This window comes from Aotus nancymaae, unplaced genomic scaffold (genome assembly GCF_030222135.1).
Source record: "Aotus nancymaae isolate 86718 unplaced genomic scaffold, 86718_ANA_hifiasm-v0.15.2.pri h1tg000138l, whole genome shotgun sequence".
NCBI classification, from domain to species: Eukaryota; Metazoa; Chordata; class Mammalia; order Primates; family Aotidae; genus Aotus; species Aotus nancymaae.
Window position 1 is genome coordinate 3,738,085 of NW_026988553.1, and position 15,173 is coordinate 3,753,257.

General features: G+C 43.0%; 1 protein-coding gene and 1 pseudogene across 4 annotated transcripts in view; both read right to left on the reverse strand.

Annotated features, from left to right (window-relative positions):
* Positions 1-14,417, reverse strand: part of TMLHE (trimethyllysine hydroxylase, epsilon) — a 72,058-nt gene extending 57,641 nt beyond the window's left edge. For 3 of the 4 annotated variants that reach the window (XR_010340805.1, XM_064371517.1, XM_064371518.1), the window contains exon 1: positions 14,253-14,417. The gene's annotated coding sequence lies outside the window, so the exon portion shown is untranslated. The remainder of the gene's footprint in view (positions 1-14,252) is intronic. The other variant, XM_064371519.1, reaches the window with a different exon arrangement.
* On the reverse strand, positions 7,854-8,001 carry LOC135272855 (U1 spliceosomal RNA; annotated as a pseudogene).
* Positions 14,418-15,173: the final 756 nt, after the last annotated feature.

A 15,173-nucleotide genomic window follows, 5' to 3' on the forward strand; every position in this document is an offset into this window, starting at 1 on the left:
GGATACCACTGAACACAATAACCTGTATTAGTTTACTAGGACTACCATAACAAAGTGCCACAAACTGGGAGGCTTAACCATCATAAATGTATTATCTCACAGTTCTGGAGCTAGAGGTCTGAGACCGTGTGTTGGTAATGTTGGTTTCCTCTAAGGGCTATGAGAGAAAGGTATGTTCCACGCCTCTTTCCTTGGCTTGTGGACAGCCATCTTCTCCCTGTGTCTTCACATCATTTCCCCTCTCCATGTATCTGTCTCCATATTTTCTCCCTTTTTATAAGAATATAAGTTAAATGATCTCATTTTAATTTGATTACCTCTGTAAAGACCTTATCTTCAAAGAAGGTTACATTTTGAGATATAGAAGGTTATTGGTTCAACATATGAATTTTGGAGGGAAAAAAATCAACGCATATCATAACATATGAATCACTGGAGTCCAAGAAAAAGCAGAGAGAGAGAAAAGGACAGATTTGAGAATGTAATTGTCCAAAATTTCCCAAATTTGACAAAAAATATTAATTTACACATCCAAGGAGCTCAAAGAACCCTAAGCATGATAAACACAAAGAAATCTACATACTGAAAAATCACAATAGGCTGTTGAAAGTCAAAGAAAATAAGCAAGGTTCAAAGAAAGAAAAGAAAAATGAGCAAACCAAACCCAGCAGCACAATAAAAAGCTAATCCACTTCAATCAAATAGACTTTATTCCTGGAATGCAAGTTTGGTTCGACATATGCAAATCAATAAATGTGATTCATCATATAAACAGAACTGAAAACAAAAACTAAGTGATCATTTCAATAGATGCAGAAAAGGCTTTTGACAAACTTAGCATTTGTTCATGTTCACACTAGGTGCTTGAGGAACATACCTCAAAACAGTTAACAGTCATCTATGACAAACCCACAGCCAACATCATACTGAATGAGCAAAAGCTGAGAGCATTCTCCTTGAAAACCAGAAAAAGACAAGGATGTCCACTCTCACCACTCCTATTCAACGTAGTGCTGGGAGTCTTGGCCAGAGCAATCAGGCAAGAGTAAGAGATAAAAAGCATCCAAGTAGGAAGAGAGGAAGTCAAATTATCTGTTTGCAGATTATATGCTTCTATACCTAGAAAACCCCACATTCTCTGCCAAAACTTCCTAGATCTGATTTTTAAAAAAATCAGCACTTCAGCAAAGTTTCAGGATACAGAACTCAACACACAAAAATTAGTAGCATTTCTATATACCACCAACATCTAAGCTGAGAGCCAAATCAAGAGTGCAATCCCATTCACAATAGCCACAAGAAGAATAAAATACCATGGAAATACAGCTAACCTGGAAGGTAAAAAATATCTACAATGAGAATTACAAAACACTGCTCAAATAAATCACAGATGACATCAGCAAATAGGAAAACATGCTCATGGATAAGAAGAATCAATATCATTAAAATGGTCATACTACCCAAAGCATGACATTCTTCACATAATGAGACAAAAAATACATTCTAAAATTCATATGAAACCAAAAAGTAGCCTGACTAGCCAAAGCAATTGTAAGCAAAAAGATCAAAGCTTGAGGAATCACATTACTTGACTTCAAACTATACTCCGAGGCTACTGTAACCAAAGCAGCATGGTACTGGCACAAAAATAGAGATACAGACAAATGGAATAGAAGGGATAGCCCAGAAACAAAGTTGTGCACTTACCACCATCTGATCTTCAATGAAGCGGACAAAAACAAGCAACGGGAAAATGATTCCCTATTCAATAAATGGTGCGGGGATAATTCCCTAGCCATATGCAGAAGATTGAAACTGGACCCTTTCATTATATCATATACAAAAATCAACTCAAGGTGGTTTCAAGACTTATAAATGTAAAGCCTAAAAATACAAACCCCCCTGGAAGATAACCTAAGAAATACCATTCTGGACACAGGCCCAGTGAAAGAATTCATAACGAACACATCAAAAGCAATTGCAATGACAATGACCTGATTAAACTAAAGAGCTTCTGCACAGCAAAAGAAACTATCAACAGAGTAAACAGACAACACACAGAATGGGAGCAAACATTTGGAAGCCATGCATCTGACAAAGGTCTAATATCCAGAGGCTATAAGACACTTAAATTAATAAGCAAAAATCAAAAACCCCATTTAAAAAGTGGACAAAAGACATGAACAGACATTTTTCAAAAGAAGACACACAAGTGGCCAAAACGCACATTAAAAAAAATGCTAAACATCACCAAATCATTAGAGAAATGTAAATTAAGGCTGGGCACAGTGGCTCATGCCTGTAATCCTAGCACTTTGACAGGACAAGGCAGGTGGATTGCCTGAGCTCAGGAGTTTGAGGCCAGTCTGGACAACATGGTGAAACTCCATCCCTACTAAAAATTCAAAAAATTAGCTGAGAGTGGTGGTGCATGCCAGATACTTGGGGAGGTTGAGGCATGAGAATTGCTTAAACCCAGGAGGCAGAGATTGCAGTGAGCTGAGATGGCACCATGGTACTCCAGCCTGGGCAACAAAGTGAGACTCTGTCTCAAAAAAAAAAAAAAAAAAAAAAAAGTAAATTAAAACCAAAATGAGATACCATCTCACACCAGTCAGAATGGCTATTATTAAAAAGCCAAAAAATGACAGATGCTGGCAATGTTGCAGAGAAAAGGGAACGTTTATACACTACTGGTGAGAATGTCAATTAGGTCAGCCATTGTAGAAAGCAGTTTGGTGATTCTTCAAAGAATTTAAAAGAGAACTACCATTTAACCCAGCAATTCCATTATTGTTTATATATCCAAAGGAATATAAATCATTCTGCCATAAGGACACATGCACATGATGTTTACTGCAGTACTATTCACAATAGCAAAGACATGGAACCTACCTAAATGCCCATCAATGGTATATGGGACAAATAAAATGTGGTACCTATACACCATGGAATACTATGCAGCCATGAAAAAGGAATGAGATCACGTCCTTTGCAGAGACAAGGACGAAGCTGAAAGCCATTATCCTCAGCAAACTAACACAGGAACAGAAAACTAAACATTGCATCTTCTCACTTATAAGTGAAAGCTGAACAATGAGAACACGTGGACACAGGGAGGGGAAAAACACTCACTATGCAGCCATAAAAAGGAATGAGACCTGGCCTACTTGAGGTGGAGGTTAGGAGGAGGGTGAGGATTGAAAAACTATCTTTTGAGTACTATATTTATTACCTGAGTGATGAAATAATCGGTACACACCAAACTCCCATCACATGCAATTTACCTACATAACAAACCTGCAAATTACCTGTGGACATAAAACAAAAGTTTTCAAATTTCCTTGGGCAGTATGACCATTTTCACGAAATTGATTCTTCCTAACCATGAACATGGAAAGTTTCTCCATCTGTTTGTGTCCTCTCTTATGTCGTTGAGCAGTGGTTTGCAGTTCTCCTTGAAGAGGTCCTTTACATTCCTTGTTAGTTGTATTCCTAGGTATTTTATTCTCTTTGTAGCAATTGTGAATGGCAGTTCATTCTTGAATTGGCTCTCTTTAAGTCTGTTATTGGTGTATAGGAATGCTTGTGATTTTTGCACGTTGATTTTGTATCCTGAGACTTTGCTTAAGTTGCTTATCATCTTAAGGAGATTTTTGGCTGAGATGATGGGGTCTTCTAAATATACAATCATGTCATCTACAAATAATTAATTTGAATTCCTCTTTTCCTAACTGAATACCCTTTATTTCTTTTTCTTGCCTAACTGCCCTGGCCAGAACTTCCAATACTATGTTGAATAGGAGTGGTGAGAGAGGGCATCCTTGTCTTGTGCCGGTTTTCAAAGGGGATGCTTCCAGTTTTAGCCCATTCAGCATGACATTGGCTGTGGGTTTGTCATAAATAGCTCTTTACATTTTGAGATACATTCCATTGATACCTAGTTAATTGAGAGTTTTTAGCATAAAAGGCTGTTGAATTTTCTCCAAGGCCTTCTCTGCATCTATTGAGATAATCATGTGGTTTTTGTCTTTGGTTCTGTTTATGTGATGGATTGTATTTATAGGTTTTCATATGTTGAACCAGCCTTGCATCCCAGGGATGAAGCCAACTTGATTGTGATAGATAAACGTTTTGATGTGCTTTTGGATTCAGTTTGCCAGTATTTTACTGAGGATTTTCCCATCAATGTTCATCATGGATATTGGCCTAAAATTTTCTTTTATAGTTGAAAAAAATTGCAATCAAAAAACCAGAAGATAGCACTGTAAGGGAAAACTTAATAACATTATGGAGAATTTCGGAAATGTTGTATCTTTATATCTATCCTCAAATTAATTAAAACCAAAATAAAGTTTTTTAAAAAAGAAAAATGACTCAATGTATATAAGAAAACTACAATAAGATCAAAATTTGGCTTCTCATCAGAAACAATGGAGGCCAGATGCAGTGGAATAGTGTAAGTAAAATGCTGGGAAAAAAAACAAACCTGTCGAGTTGAGTGCTGGCTGCTGAGAACTAGGTTCATAATGGCTGATTAGATGCAGCTAGTATGTGCCCCTTCCATGGAGAAGAACCAAAACAGCAAGTAGATATTCACACTATAACTAGATTGTCTATGAGAGAACGTTGGGATTCAACAAAGAAGTGATGGGAAGGAACGAAAGCAATGAGCACGATGGGAGGGGGTACCTGCTTGGCCAGGATCAGCTGGGAGCCAGGAAACGCTCCCAGACGTGAGGGAAAGGTCAGTGACAGACCGCAGGGGATCTATATTCCCACCATAAACTTTTAAAATCCTGGCCACAGGAGAGCTCTTTGATCCTTGCAAGCCTTGAGACGAACATAGGGAGCTGCCTAAAGACTGTGCAGAGTCATTGTTTCAGAGAGGGAGGGCATGCTGTGACCGACCCTTAGGCCCCTGAGCCACGAACAGCTACAGTATGGCATAATACCGACGGCTCAGCCCTCAAAGAACTGGCCAAGGAGGGAGAGAAGAGATCAGGCACTTTCACACACCCTGAGGATGAATCTCATCCCTGCTGTCGCTGCAGGCTGATGTGGAACGAAAGAGCAAGGAAACCATGTACCATCGGATGCCTGTCTATGCTGCTCCCACTGATTGTGGTTCCACCCTATGTGGTGACAGGATCACTGCTGGCATCGTTGAGAGCCCAGCCCCCAAAGAACTGCATCCTGCCCTGGGGCTAACGCTCCCACTGCCACCACCAGGCCCAGAAAGGAGATGGGGGAGGCCTGGGACTTTTACATGTCCCAAGGATAAGTTCTGCTGCTGCTGTAAGCTTCAGGAGCAAGGTACGAGCGAGCTGTGTGCCCCTTAAGTGCCTGCTTGCACTGCCAACACTGAAAATGGCCCTATCCTCCCAGATGGCAGGCCCACAGTGCAGCCACCACTGCCCGCACCTGAACATCCTGCCAAGAGCCTGGAGACAACCCTGCCCCGGCTTATCACAGCCATAGCCTGAATACACTAACAGGGCCCCTGAGGCCAAGTACACTAACCCTCCTATGCCTCTAGTACTCAAGTATACTATCCAGAGGACCAGGGATCTCTCGGCCCAGTCCGTACCAGTGATACCTGGGTCTGAGGTTGGGCCGACCCAACATACCAATACTACCACTGCTGGCAAACACCAACCCACATCACCTGTATGCCAGGGCATTGGCCCACCCAACCCATTGCTGCCAAGGCAAAGATGAGCTTGGACCACCTACCTAGGTTGTACGAGCATGCCCCATCAATGCTATTACCATGACCCACATCATGCCCACTGTACAGGGGCCTGAAAACTCACCCACAAACCTGGCCCACCACTGTCAATGCTGACATCTGAACAAGCCACCTGGAGGCCCAAGAATTGGCCTGTCTTGACCTGTTAACACCAGAGCCAGAATACATCGCTCTGGGGTTAAAGGACAAGCAACCTCAGCCCGCTGCTGCCCCCAATGGGCCCCAAAACTGGCACATTTCACATCACAGCCCCAGAAAAACTTCACCCTACAAAACTCTAAAGACTTTCTCCAAAAACCTTGTAGGTTTGATGTCAGTAAACGTTCAGGAAACAAAATCAATATACATAAAGTAGTAGTGTTTTTATATGCCAATAATGATCAAGCTGAGAAACAAAAAGGAAATCCTATTTACAATAGCTATGAAAAATAAAATACTAAGGAATATATTTAACCAAGAATCTCTCTACAAGGAAAACCACAAAACATGGACAAAAGAAACTGCAGATAACACAAACGGAAAAATGTCCCATGCTCATGGGTCAAAAGAATCAATATTGTTAAAATGACCATACCCTTAAAGTGACCTACAGATTAACTGCAATCCCTATCAAGATACCCACATCATTTTTCACAGAATTAGAAAATTATAAAATTCATATGGAAACAAAAAAAAGCCCAAATAGCCAAAGGAATTTTAAGCAAAAATAACAAAGATGGAGGTATCTCATGACCTGACTTCAAATTATACTACAAAGCTATAGGAACCAAACAGCATGGTGCTGGTATAAAAACAGGCACACAAATCAATGGAACAGAATAGAGAACTCAGAAATAAAACCACATCTCTACAACCAACTGGTCTTTGACAAAGGTGACAAAAACATGCGATGGGGAAAACACTCTTTTCTTTTTTTCCTTTTCAACGTTTGTTTTGGAATCGGGGTTACATGTGCAGGGTTACATGTGACAAAGGTATATTATATAATGCTGAAGTTTGGGGTATGACTAAACATGTCACTCAGGTAGTGAGCATAGTACCCAATAGGTAGTTTTTCAGCCTTGAGCCCCTTCTTTCTCTCCCACCTCTAGCAGTCCCCACAGTCTGTCTATTGTTTCCATCTTTATAGGACACCACTTTCAATAAATGGTCTTGGGAAAATTGGAATGCCACATGAAGAAGAATGAAACCAGATTCCTATCTCTCATCACATAAAAAAATCAACTTAAGATGGAGTCAATACTTGAATGTTTTAAACCAGAAACTATAAAAATGCTAGCAAAAAAACAAGGGAAACTGCTGGATATTGGGCTAGGCAAATAATTCATAACTAAGACCTCAAAATCAAAAGCAATAGAAACAAAGATAGACAAACGGTACTTCATCAAGAAGCTCTTATGCAGCAAAATAATTAACCAAGTGAACAGACAGCCTGCAGAATGGGGGAAAAATATTTGCAAACTATGCATTCAACATGCATCTAGTTCTCAGCAGCCAGCACTCAAATTTACAAGGAAAATGAGCAACTCAACAAGAACAACAAAGAAACAAATGACTCCATTAAAAAGTGAATCAAGAACATAAATAGACACTTTTGAAAAAAAAAGACATACAAATGACCCACAGGCATATGAAAAAATGCTCAACATCACTAATCATTGGAGAAATGAAAATTAAAACCATAATGAGATACCCTCTTACACTAGTCAGAATGGCTATTATTAAAAAGTCAAAAAAGAACAGATGTTGGTGAGGATGCTAAGAAAAGGGAATGCTTATGCACTGTTGATGGGAATTTAAATTAACATAACCTCTATGGAAAACAGTATGGAGGTTTCTCAAATAAGTAAAAATAGAACTACCAGCAATCCCACTAATGGATATCTACCCAAAGGTAAAAAAAAAAAAGCCATTACATAAAAAGTATACATGAACTTGTATGTTTACTGCAGCATTGTATTAGTCCATTTTCACAGTGTTGATGAAGACATACCTGAGACTGGGCAATTTACAAAAGAAATAGGTTTAATGGACTTACAGTTCCACATGACTAAGGAGGCCTCACAATCACATCTTTTTTTTTTTTTTTAAATTAAGAGACCAGGGGAGAGAGCGAATGCAGTCCCCCACTACCACAAATTATACAGTCGAGTTTCCCACATTTGGGGAAATCGCAGGGCTCAGCACATCCGGAGTGCAATGGGAAAACCACTTTCGTGATCATGGTATCTCCCCTGCCAGGTAAGTATGGGAAACTACTCTTTATAAAACCATCAGATATCATGAGACTTACATATTATCATGAGAACAGGATGGGAAAGACCCACCCCCATGATTCAATTACCTCCCACCAGGTCCCTCCCACCCTCCCACAACATGCGGGAATTCAAGATGAGATTTGGGTGGGGGACATAGCCAAACCATATCAAGCATTATTCACAAAAGCAAAGATATAGAATTAACCTGAATGTCCATTAATGGATGGCTAAAGATAATGTAGTACATATGCAAAACGAAATACTATTCAGCCATAAAAAGAATTGTCCTCTGCAGCAACATGGATGTAATTGAGTGCCATTATCTTAAGTGAAACAACACAGAAACAGAACTAAGAAAATGCCACATGTTCTCACTCATAAGTGGAAACTAAGTAATGTGTACACATGGACATAGATTGAGGAATGATAAATATCAGAGACTTGGAAGGGCAGGAGGGGACTGACTGACAGATAAGAAATTATCTCATGAATACAATGCACATTATTCAGGTGATGGTTACCCTAAAATCCCAGACTTCATTACTAGACAATATATCCATGTAGCAAAACTGCACTTGTACCCCATAAATTTATAGAAATAAAGAGGAAAATAAAAAAATTTACAATGAGTTTCCAGCAACAGATCCCAATCAAAAAGATATTCACAAAAATCCCAGATAACAAATTGAACATACACAGTTTCAAGAAGCTTGGCAAGATAAATGAGAAATCTGAAAAACCATAAAAAGAAATCAGAAAAACAATTCAAGATATGAATAAGAAATTTTCCAAATAGATATATTTTTAAAAAGAACCAAACAAAAACTCTGAAACTGAAGAATTCATTGAATAAAACATAAAATACTTTTGACAGCTACAACAGTAGATTAGGTCCATCAGAAGAAAGAATTTTAGAACTTGAAAACAGGTCTTTTGAAATAATCCAATCAGAAAAAAATTTTTTTTTAAAAGAATTTAAAAAAATGAACAAAGCCTTCGTGACATTTGGGACACCATAAAGTGATAAAATCTTTTTTAATTTTTTAATTATCAGAGTTGTCAAGGCTGAAGGGAGAACACAATGATGGAAACCTATTTAATGAACTAATAGGTGAAAACTTCGTAAGTCTAGCAAGAGATTTAGACATCCCTATGTCTATATGGGGCTCAAACATCCCCAGAGACAGAATGCATAAAGGTTTTCTCCCCACCAAATTATAGTCAGTCTCTCTAAGGTCAAAGATAAGACAGGATCCTAAAAACAGCAAGAGAAAAATGTGTAGCCACCAATAAAGGAACTCTCATCAGATTAACAGCAAACTTCTCAGCCGAAGTCTTACAGGACAGGAAAGAATGAGATGATATATTCAATGTGCTGGAAATTGGGACTTCTGCCAAGATGGCTGAATAGGAACAGTTCAAGTCCGCAGCTCCCAGTGAGAGCAATCTAGAAATCGAGTGATCTTTACATTTCCAACTAAGGTACCAGGTTAATGTCATTGGGACTGGGTAGACACTGCAAGTAGCCCAAGGAGGGCAAACCAAAGGAGGGTGGGGCACTGCCTCATGTGAGAAGCAAAAGGGACCATAACACTCACTCTCCTAGCCAAGAGAAGCAATTAGGGACTTTTCCAAACAGTCAGGCACTCTGGCTTAGATACTGCGCTTTTCCCATGGTCTTCACAACTCGCAGACCGGAAGATTCCCTCTAGTGCCTACAACACCAGCACCCCGGGTCTCCAGCACAAAACTAGGTGGCCATGGCAGCCACAGGAGAAACAGAACCACTCATCAGCCTGAAAAAACAGGGGCTGAACCCAGGGAGTCAAGTGATCTGGCTCGGTAGGTCCCACCCCCATGACAACCAGCAAGCTAAGATCCACTGGCTTTTGAAATTCTTGCAGCCAGCACAGCAGTGTGATCTCAATCTGGGACATCTGAGACCAGTGGAGGGGAGGGGCGTCTGCCATTACTGATGCTTGGGTAGGTGGTTCTGAACTTGCCTGTGCAAACAAAGTCACTGGGAAGTTTACACAACAACCAGACAGAGCCCAAGACAGTTCTGCAAAGTCTCTACAGGCAGATTGTGACTACACTCTCTTCTTCCCGGGCAGGGCATCTCTGAAAAAAGGCAGCAGCCAATCAAGGACTTATATGTATATAAGGCCCACACCTTCCTGGCACAGAGGATCTGGGAAAAGGGGCAGTGTGGGTCCCGCTTGAGCAGACTTAGACATTCCTGCCCAGCCGCTCTGAAGGGACCAACAGAGCTCACAGCACAGCACCTGAGCTCTGATAAGAAACAGACTGTCTGCTCAAGTGGCTCCCTGACCCCCATTTATCCTCATAGACACCACATACAGGAGAGCTCTGGCTGACATCTGGCAGGTACCCTTCTGTAATGAAGCTACCAGAGGAAGGAACAGGCAGCAGTCTTGGCTGTTCTGCCGCCCCCACAGGTGATTCCCAGGCAAGCAGGGTCTGGAGTGGACCTTCAGCAGACCTGCAGCAGAGGGGCATGACTGTTAGAAAGAAAACTAAAAAACAGAAAGAAACAGCTTCAACATCAACAGAAAGGACATCCACTCAGAGATTCCATTCAAAAGTCACCAACTTCAAAGCCCTAAGGCAGATAAGTCCATGAAGATGGAAAGACTCACCAGCATGGGAACAAAACTGGATAGAGAATTAGTTTGAGGAATTGATAGAAGCAGGCTTCAGAAGGTGGGTAATAACAAACATCACCAAGCTAAAGGAGTATGTTCTAATCCAATGCAAGGAAACTAAGAACCTTGAGAAAAGGTTACATGAAATGCTAACCAGAATAACCAGTGTGGAGAAAAACAAACAACTTGACGGAGCTGAAAAATACAGCATGAGAACTTTGGGAAGCATATACAGGTCTCAATAGCTGAATCAATCAAGCAGAAGAAAGGATGTCAGAGATTGAAGATCAACTCAATCAAACAAAAAAAGAAGGCAAGATTAGAGAAAAAAAGAGTGAAAAGAAACGAACAAAGCCTCCAAGAAACATGGGATTATGTGAAAAAACCTAATCTATGTTTGATAGGTTTACCTGAATGTGATGGAGAAAATGAATCCAAGCTGGAAAACACTCTTCAGGATATTATCCAGGAGAACTTCCCCAACTTAGCAAGGCAGGCCAACATTTAAATTCAGGAAATACAGAGAACACCATAAAAATACTCAAGAAGAGCAACCCCAAGGCACATAATCATCAGATTCACCAGACTTGAAATGAAGGAAAAAATGCTAAGGGCAGCCAGAGAGAAAGGTCAGGTCACCCACAAAGGGAAGCCCATCAGGCTTACAGCAGATCTCTCGGCAGAAACCCTGCAAGCCAGAAGAGAGTGCGGGCCAATATTCAACATCCTTAAAGAAGAGAAATTTCAACCCAGAATTTCATATCCAGACAAACTAAGCTTCAAAAAGTGAAGGATAAATAAAATCTGTTATGGACAAGCAATTCCTGAGAGATTTCTTAACCACCAGGCCTGCCCTACAAGAGCTCCTGAAGGAAGCACTAAATAAGGAAAAGAACAACCAGTACGAGCCACTGCAAAAACATACCAAATGGTAAAGACTATCGACACAATGAAAAAAACACATCAACTAACGGGCAAAACAACCAGCTAGCATAAAAATGGAAGGATCAAATTCACTCATAACAATATTGACCTTAATTGAAAATGGGATAAATGACCCAATCAAAAGACACAGAGTGGCAAATTGGATAAAAAGTCAAGACCAGTCAGTGTCCTGTATCCAGGAAACCCACCTCACATGCAAGGATACACAAAGGCTCAAAATGAAGGGATGGAGGAATATTTACCAAGCCAATGGAGAGCAAAAAAAAAAAAAAAAAAAAAAAAAAAGTTGCAATCCTAGTCTCTGATAAAATAGACTTTAAATCAGCAAAGATCAAAAGAGACAAAGAAGGGCATTACATAATGGTAAAAGGATCAATGCAACAAGAAGAGCTAACGATCCTAAATATATATGCACCCAATACAGGAGCACCCAGATACATAAAGCAAGTTCTTATTGACCTACAAAGAGACTTAGACTCCCACACAATAATAGTGGGAGACTTCAACACACCATTGTCAATATTAGATCAACAAGACAGAAAATTAACAAGAATATCCAGGACTTGAACGCAGACCTGGACCAAGTGGACCTAATAGACATCTACAGAACTCTCCACCCCAAATCCACAGGATATACATTCTTCTCAGCACTGCATTGCACCTACTCTAAAATTAACCACATAATTGGAAGTAAATCACTCCTCAGGAAATGCAAAAGAACGGAAATCATAACAGTCTCTCAGACCACAGGGCAATCAAATTAGAACTCAGAATTAAGAAACTAACTCAGAACTGCACAACTTCATGGAAACTGAACAACTGGCTCCTGAATGTCAATTGGATAAACAGTGAAATGAAGGCAGAAATGAAGATCTTCTTCAAAACCAATGAGAACGAACACACAACATACCAGAATCTCTGGGACTTATTTAAAGCAGTATCTAGGGGGAAATTTATAGCAATAAGTGCCCACATGAGAAGCAAGGAAAGATCTAAAATCGACAACCGATCATCAAAATTGAAAGAGCTAGAGGAGCAAGATCAAAATAACTCAAAAGCTAGCAGATGACAAGAAATAACATCAGAGCAGAGCTGAAGGAGATAGAGACACAAAAAACCCTTCAAAAAATCAACAAATCCAGGAGCTGGTTTCTTGAAAAGGTCAACAAAATAGACAAACCATTTGACAGATTAATAAAAAGAAAAAGGCTCAAGCCTGTAATCCCAGCACTTTGGGAGGCCCAGGCGGGTGGATCACGAGGTCAAGAGAGCGAGACCATCCCGGTCAATATGGTGAAACCGCGTCTCTACTAAAAATACAAGAAGTTAGCTGGGCATGGTGGCGCGTGCCTGTAATCCCAGCTACTCGGGAGGCTGAGGCAGGAGAATCGCCTGAACCCGGGAGGCGGAGGTTGCGGTGAGCCGAGATCGCACCATTGCACTCCAACCTGGGTAGCAAGAGCGAAACTCCGTCTTTAAAAAAAAAAAAAAAAAAAGAGTGAGCTAAAGCCCAGGCGTGGTGGCTCATAACTGTAATCCTAGCACTTTGGGAGGCTGAGGCAGGCACATCGCCTGAGCTCAGGAGTTCCAGACCGGCCTGGGCAACATGGCAAAACCCCATCTCTACAAAAATACAAAAAATTAGCTGGGCATGGTGGCGCGTGCCTGTAATCCCAGCTACTCGGGAGGCTGAGGCAGGAGAATCACCTGAACCCAGGAGGCAGAGGTTGCGGTGAGCTGAGATCGCGCCATTGCACTCCAGCCTGGGTAACAAGAGAGAAACTCCATCTCAAAAAAAAAAAAAAAGAATTAGTTGAAGAAATGAATAGGAGGGTAGATCACGAGGTCAAGAGATCGAGACCATCCTGGTCAACATGGTGAAATCCCGTCTCTACTAAAAGTACAAAAAATTAGCTGGGCACGGTGGTGTGTGCCTGTAATCCCAGCTACTCGCAGGAGAATTGCGTGAACCCAGGAGGCAGAGGTTGCAGTGAAGCGAGATCGCGCCATTGCACTCCAGCCTGGGTAACAACAGCGAAACTCCGTCTCAAAAAAAAAAAAAAAAACACAAAAAAAAATAGAAAGAAAAGTTCCTAGTCTAATTTACCCAGCGCCTTGCTCCAGAGGGGCAGACGAAGGGTAAAATCCGGGCAGAGAACATTAGTGGATATGAGAACGAAAGAACGTGCTGCAAGATGTTGCAGACATGCTAAGGTGCACCTTCCTGTGAACCTCCGAACAAAGTCAGGCAGGGAGAGGGTAGGGAGCCGCTGAAAGGTAAACACCAGGTCAGTGACAGCTCCCGGGCTGTCAAGTTCGACCGAGACTGAAACAATGTACCCCGGGCGTCAGTCACAACGCGAGCTCGCTGCAGCCCGTCTGGCCTCACGCTGATCTCCGGGGAGAGTCTGTCGCACGACCGGCACAGATCGTGACGACAGCCCCGCGGCGAAGCAGGCGCGGCCTTCTCCTCGGCCCGGGTTCAGGGGAGTACCGCCGCCTTCGGGCCCAGCAGCGCGGGTGGGAGCGTCCGCCGCCCACTGCGACAGGCCTGAGAGCGAGCGCCTGGACGAACCCTGCCGTAGCCCCCATCCGGGACACCCGTTCCCTGACCCACGGGACGGAACGCACCTGTGCTGGACGTCGTGGCTCCTAACTCCGCAGAGCGGGCAGAGTTCCAAGCAAGGAGAGCCTCAGGAGGCGGCCTTTCACCCGCCTCTTACTTCCCCCCCGCCCCACAAAACTGTCGGCCCCACGCTCCCCTCCCCCAGCCTGCTCGGGCCCAGCAGAGAGCCTCTAGCCCCGCCCCACTCCTTCCGGCCGTGCGGGATGGGTGCCTCAGGCGTCCGGGACTTTGCCCGGTGTTAGGGCGTCAGCCCCCCCACTGCGGCCCAGCAGAGCCTCCAGACCCGCCCCACTCCTTCCGGCCGTGCGGGGTGGGTTCCACGGGCATACGGGACTTTGCCCGGTGTTAGGGCGTCAGTCCCCGACTCGGGCCCAGCAGAGAGCCTCTAGCCCCGCCCCACTCCTTCCGGCCGTGCGCGGTGAGTGCCTCTGGCGTCCGGGACTTTGCCCGGTGTTAAGGCTTCAGCCCCCCCACCCGGGCCCAGCAGAGAGCCTCTAGGCCACGCCCCACTCTTTCCAGCCGTGCGGGGTGGGTTCCTCTGGCTTCCGGGACTTCGCCGCCCGATGCTAGGGCGTCAGTCCCCCACACAGAAGGACTGGGCTGGGGCACTCTACAATCGCCTTTATTGAATGCAGCCTTTCACCCGCCTGTTACTTCCCTCCCTTTCGCAGGCTCCCCTCCCCCAGCCTGCTCGGGCCCAGCAGAGAGCCTCTAGCCCCGCCCCACTCCTTCGGGCCGTGCGGGGTGGGTGCCTCTGGCGTCCGGGACTTTGCCCGGTGTTAGGGTGTCAGTCCCGTACTAGGTGTAAGGTCTGTTTTCACCGAAGATGAAACGGAGAAACTGAGGCCAGCACGCAAATAATCCAATGCAAGGGAATTTATTCAGCCTCCCGGACGAGGTTCTGCGGTCCGGGCAGGAAGGGCCGG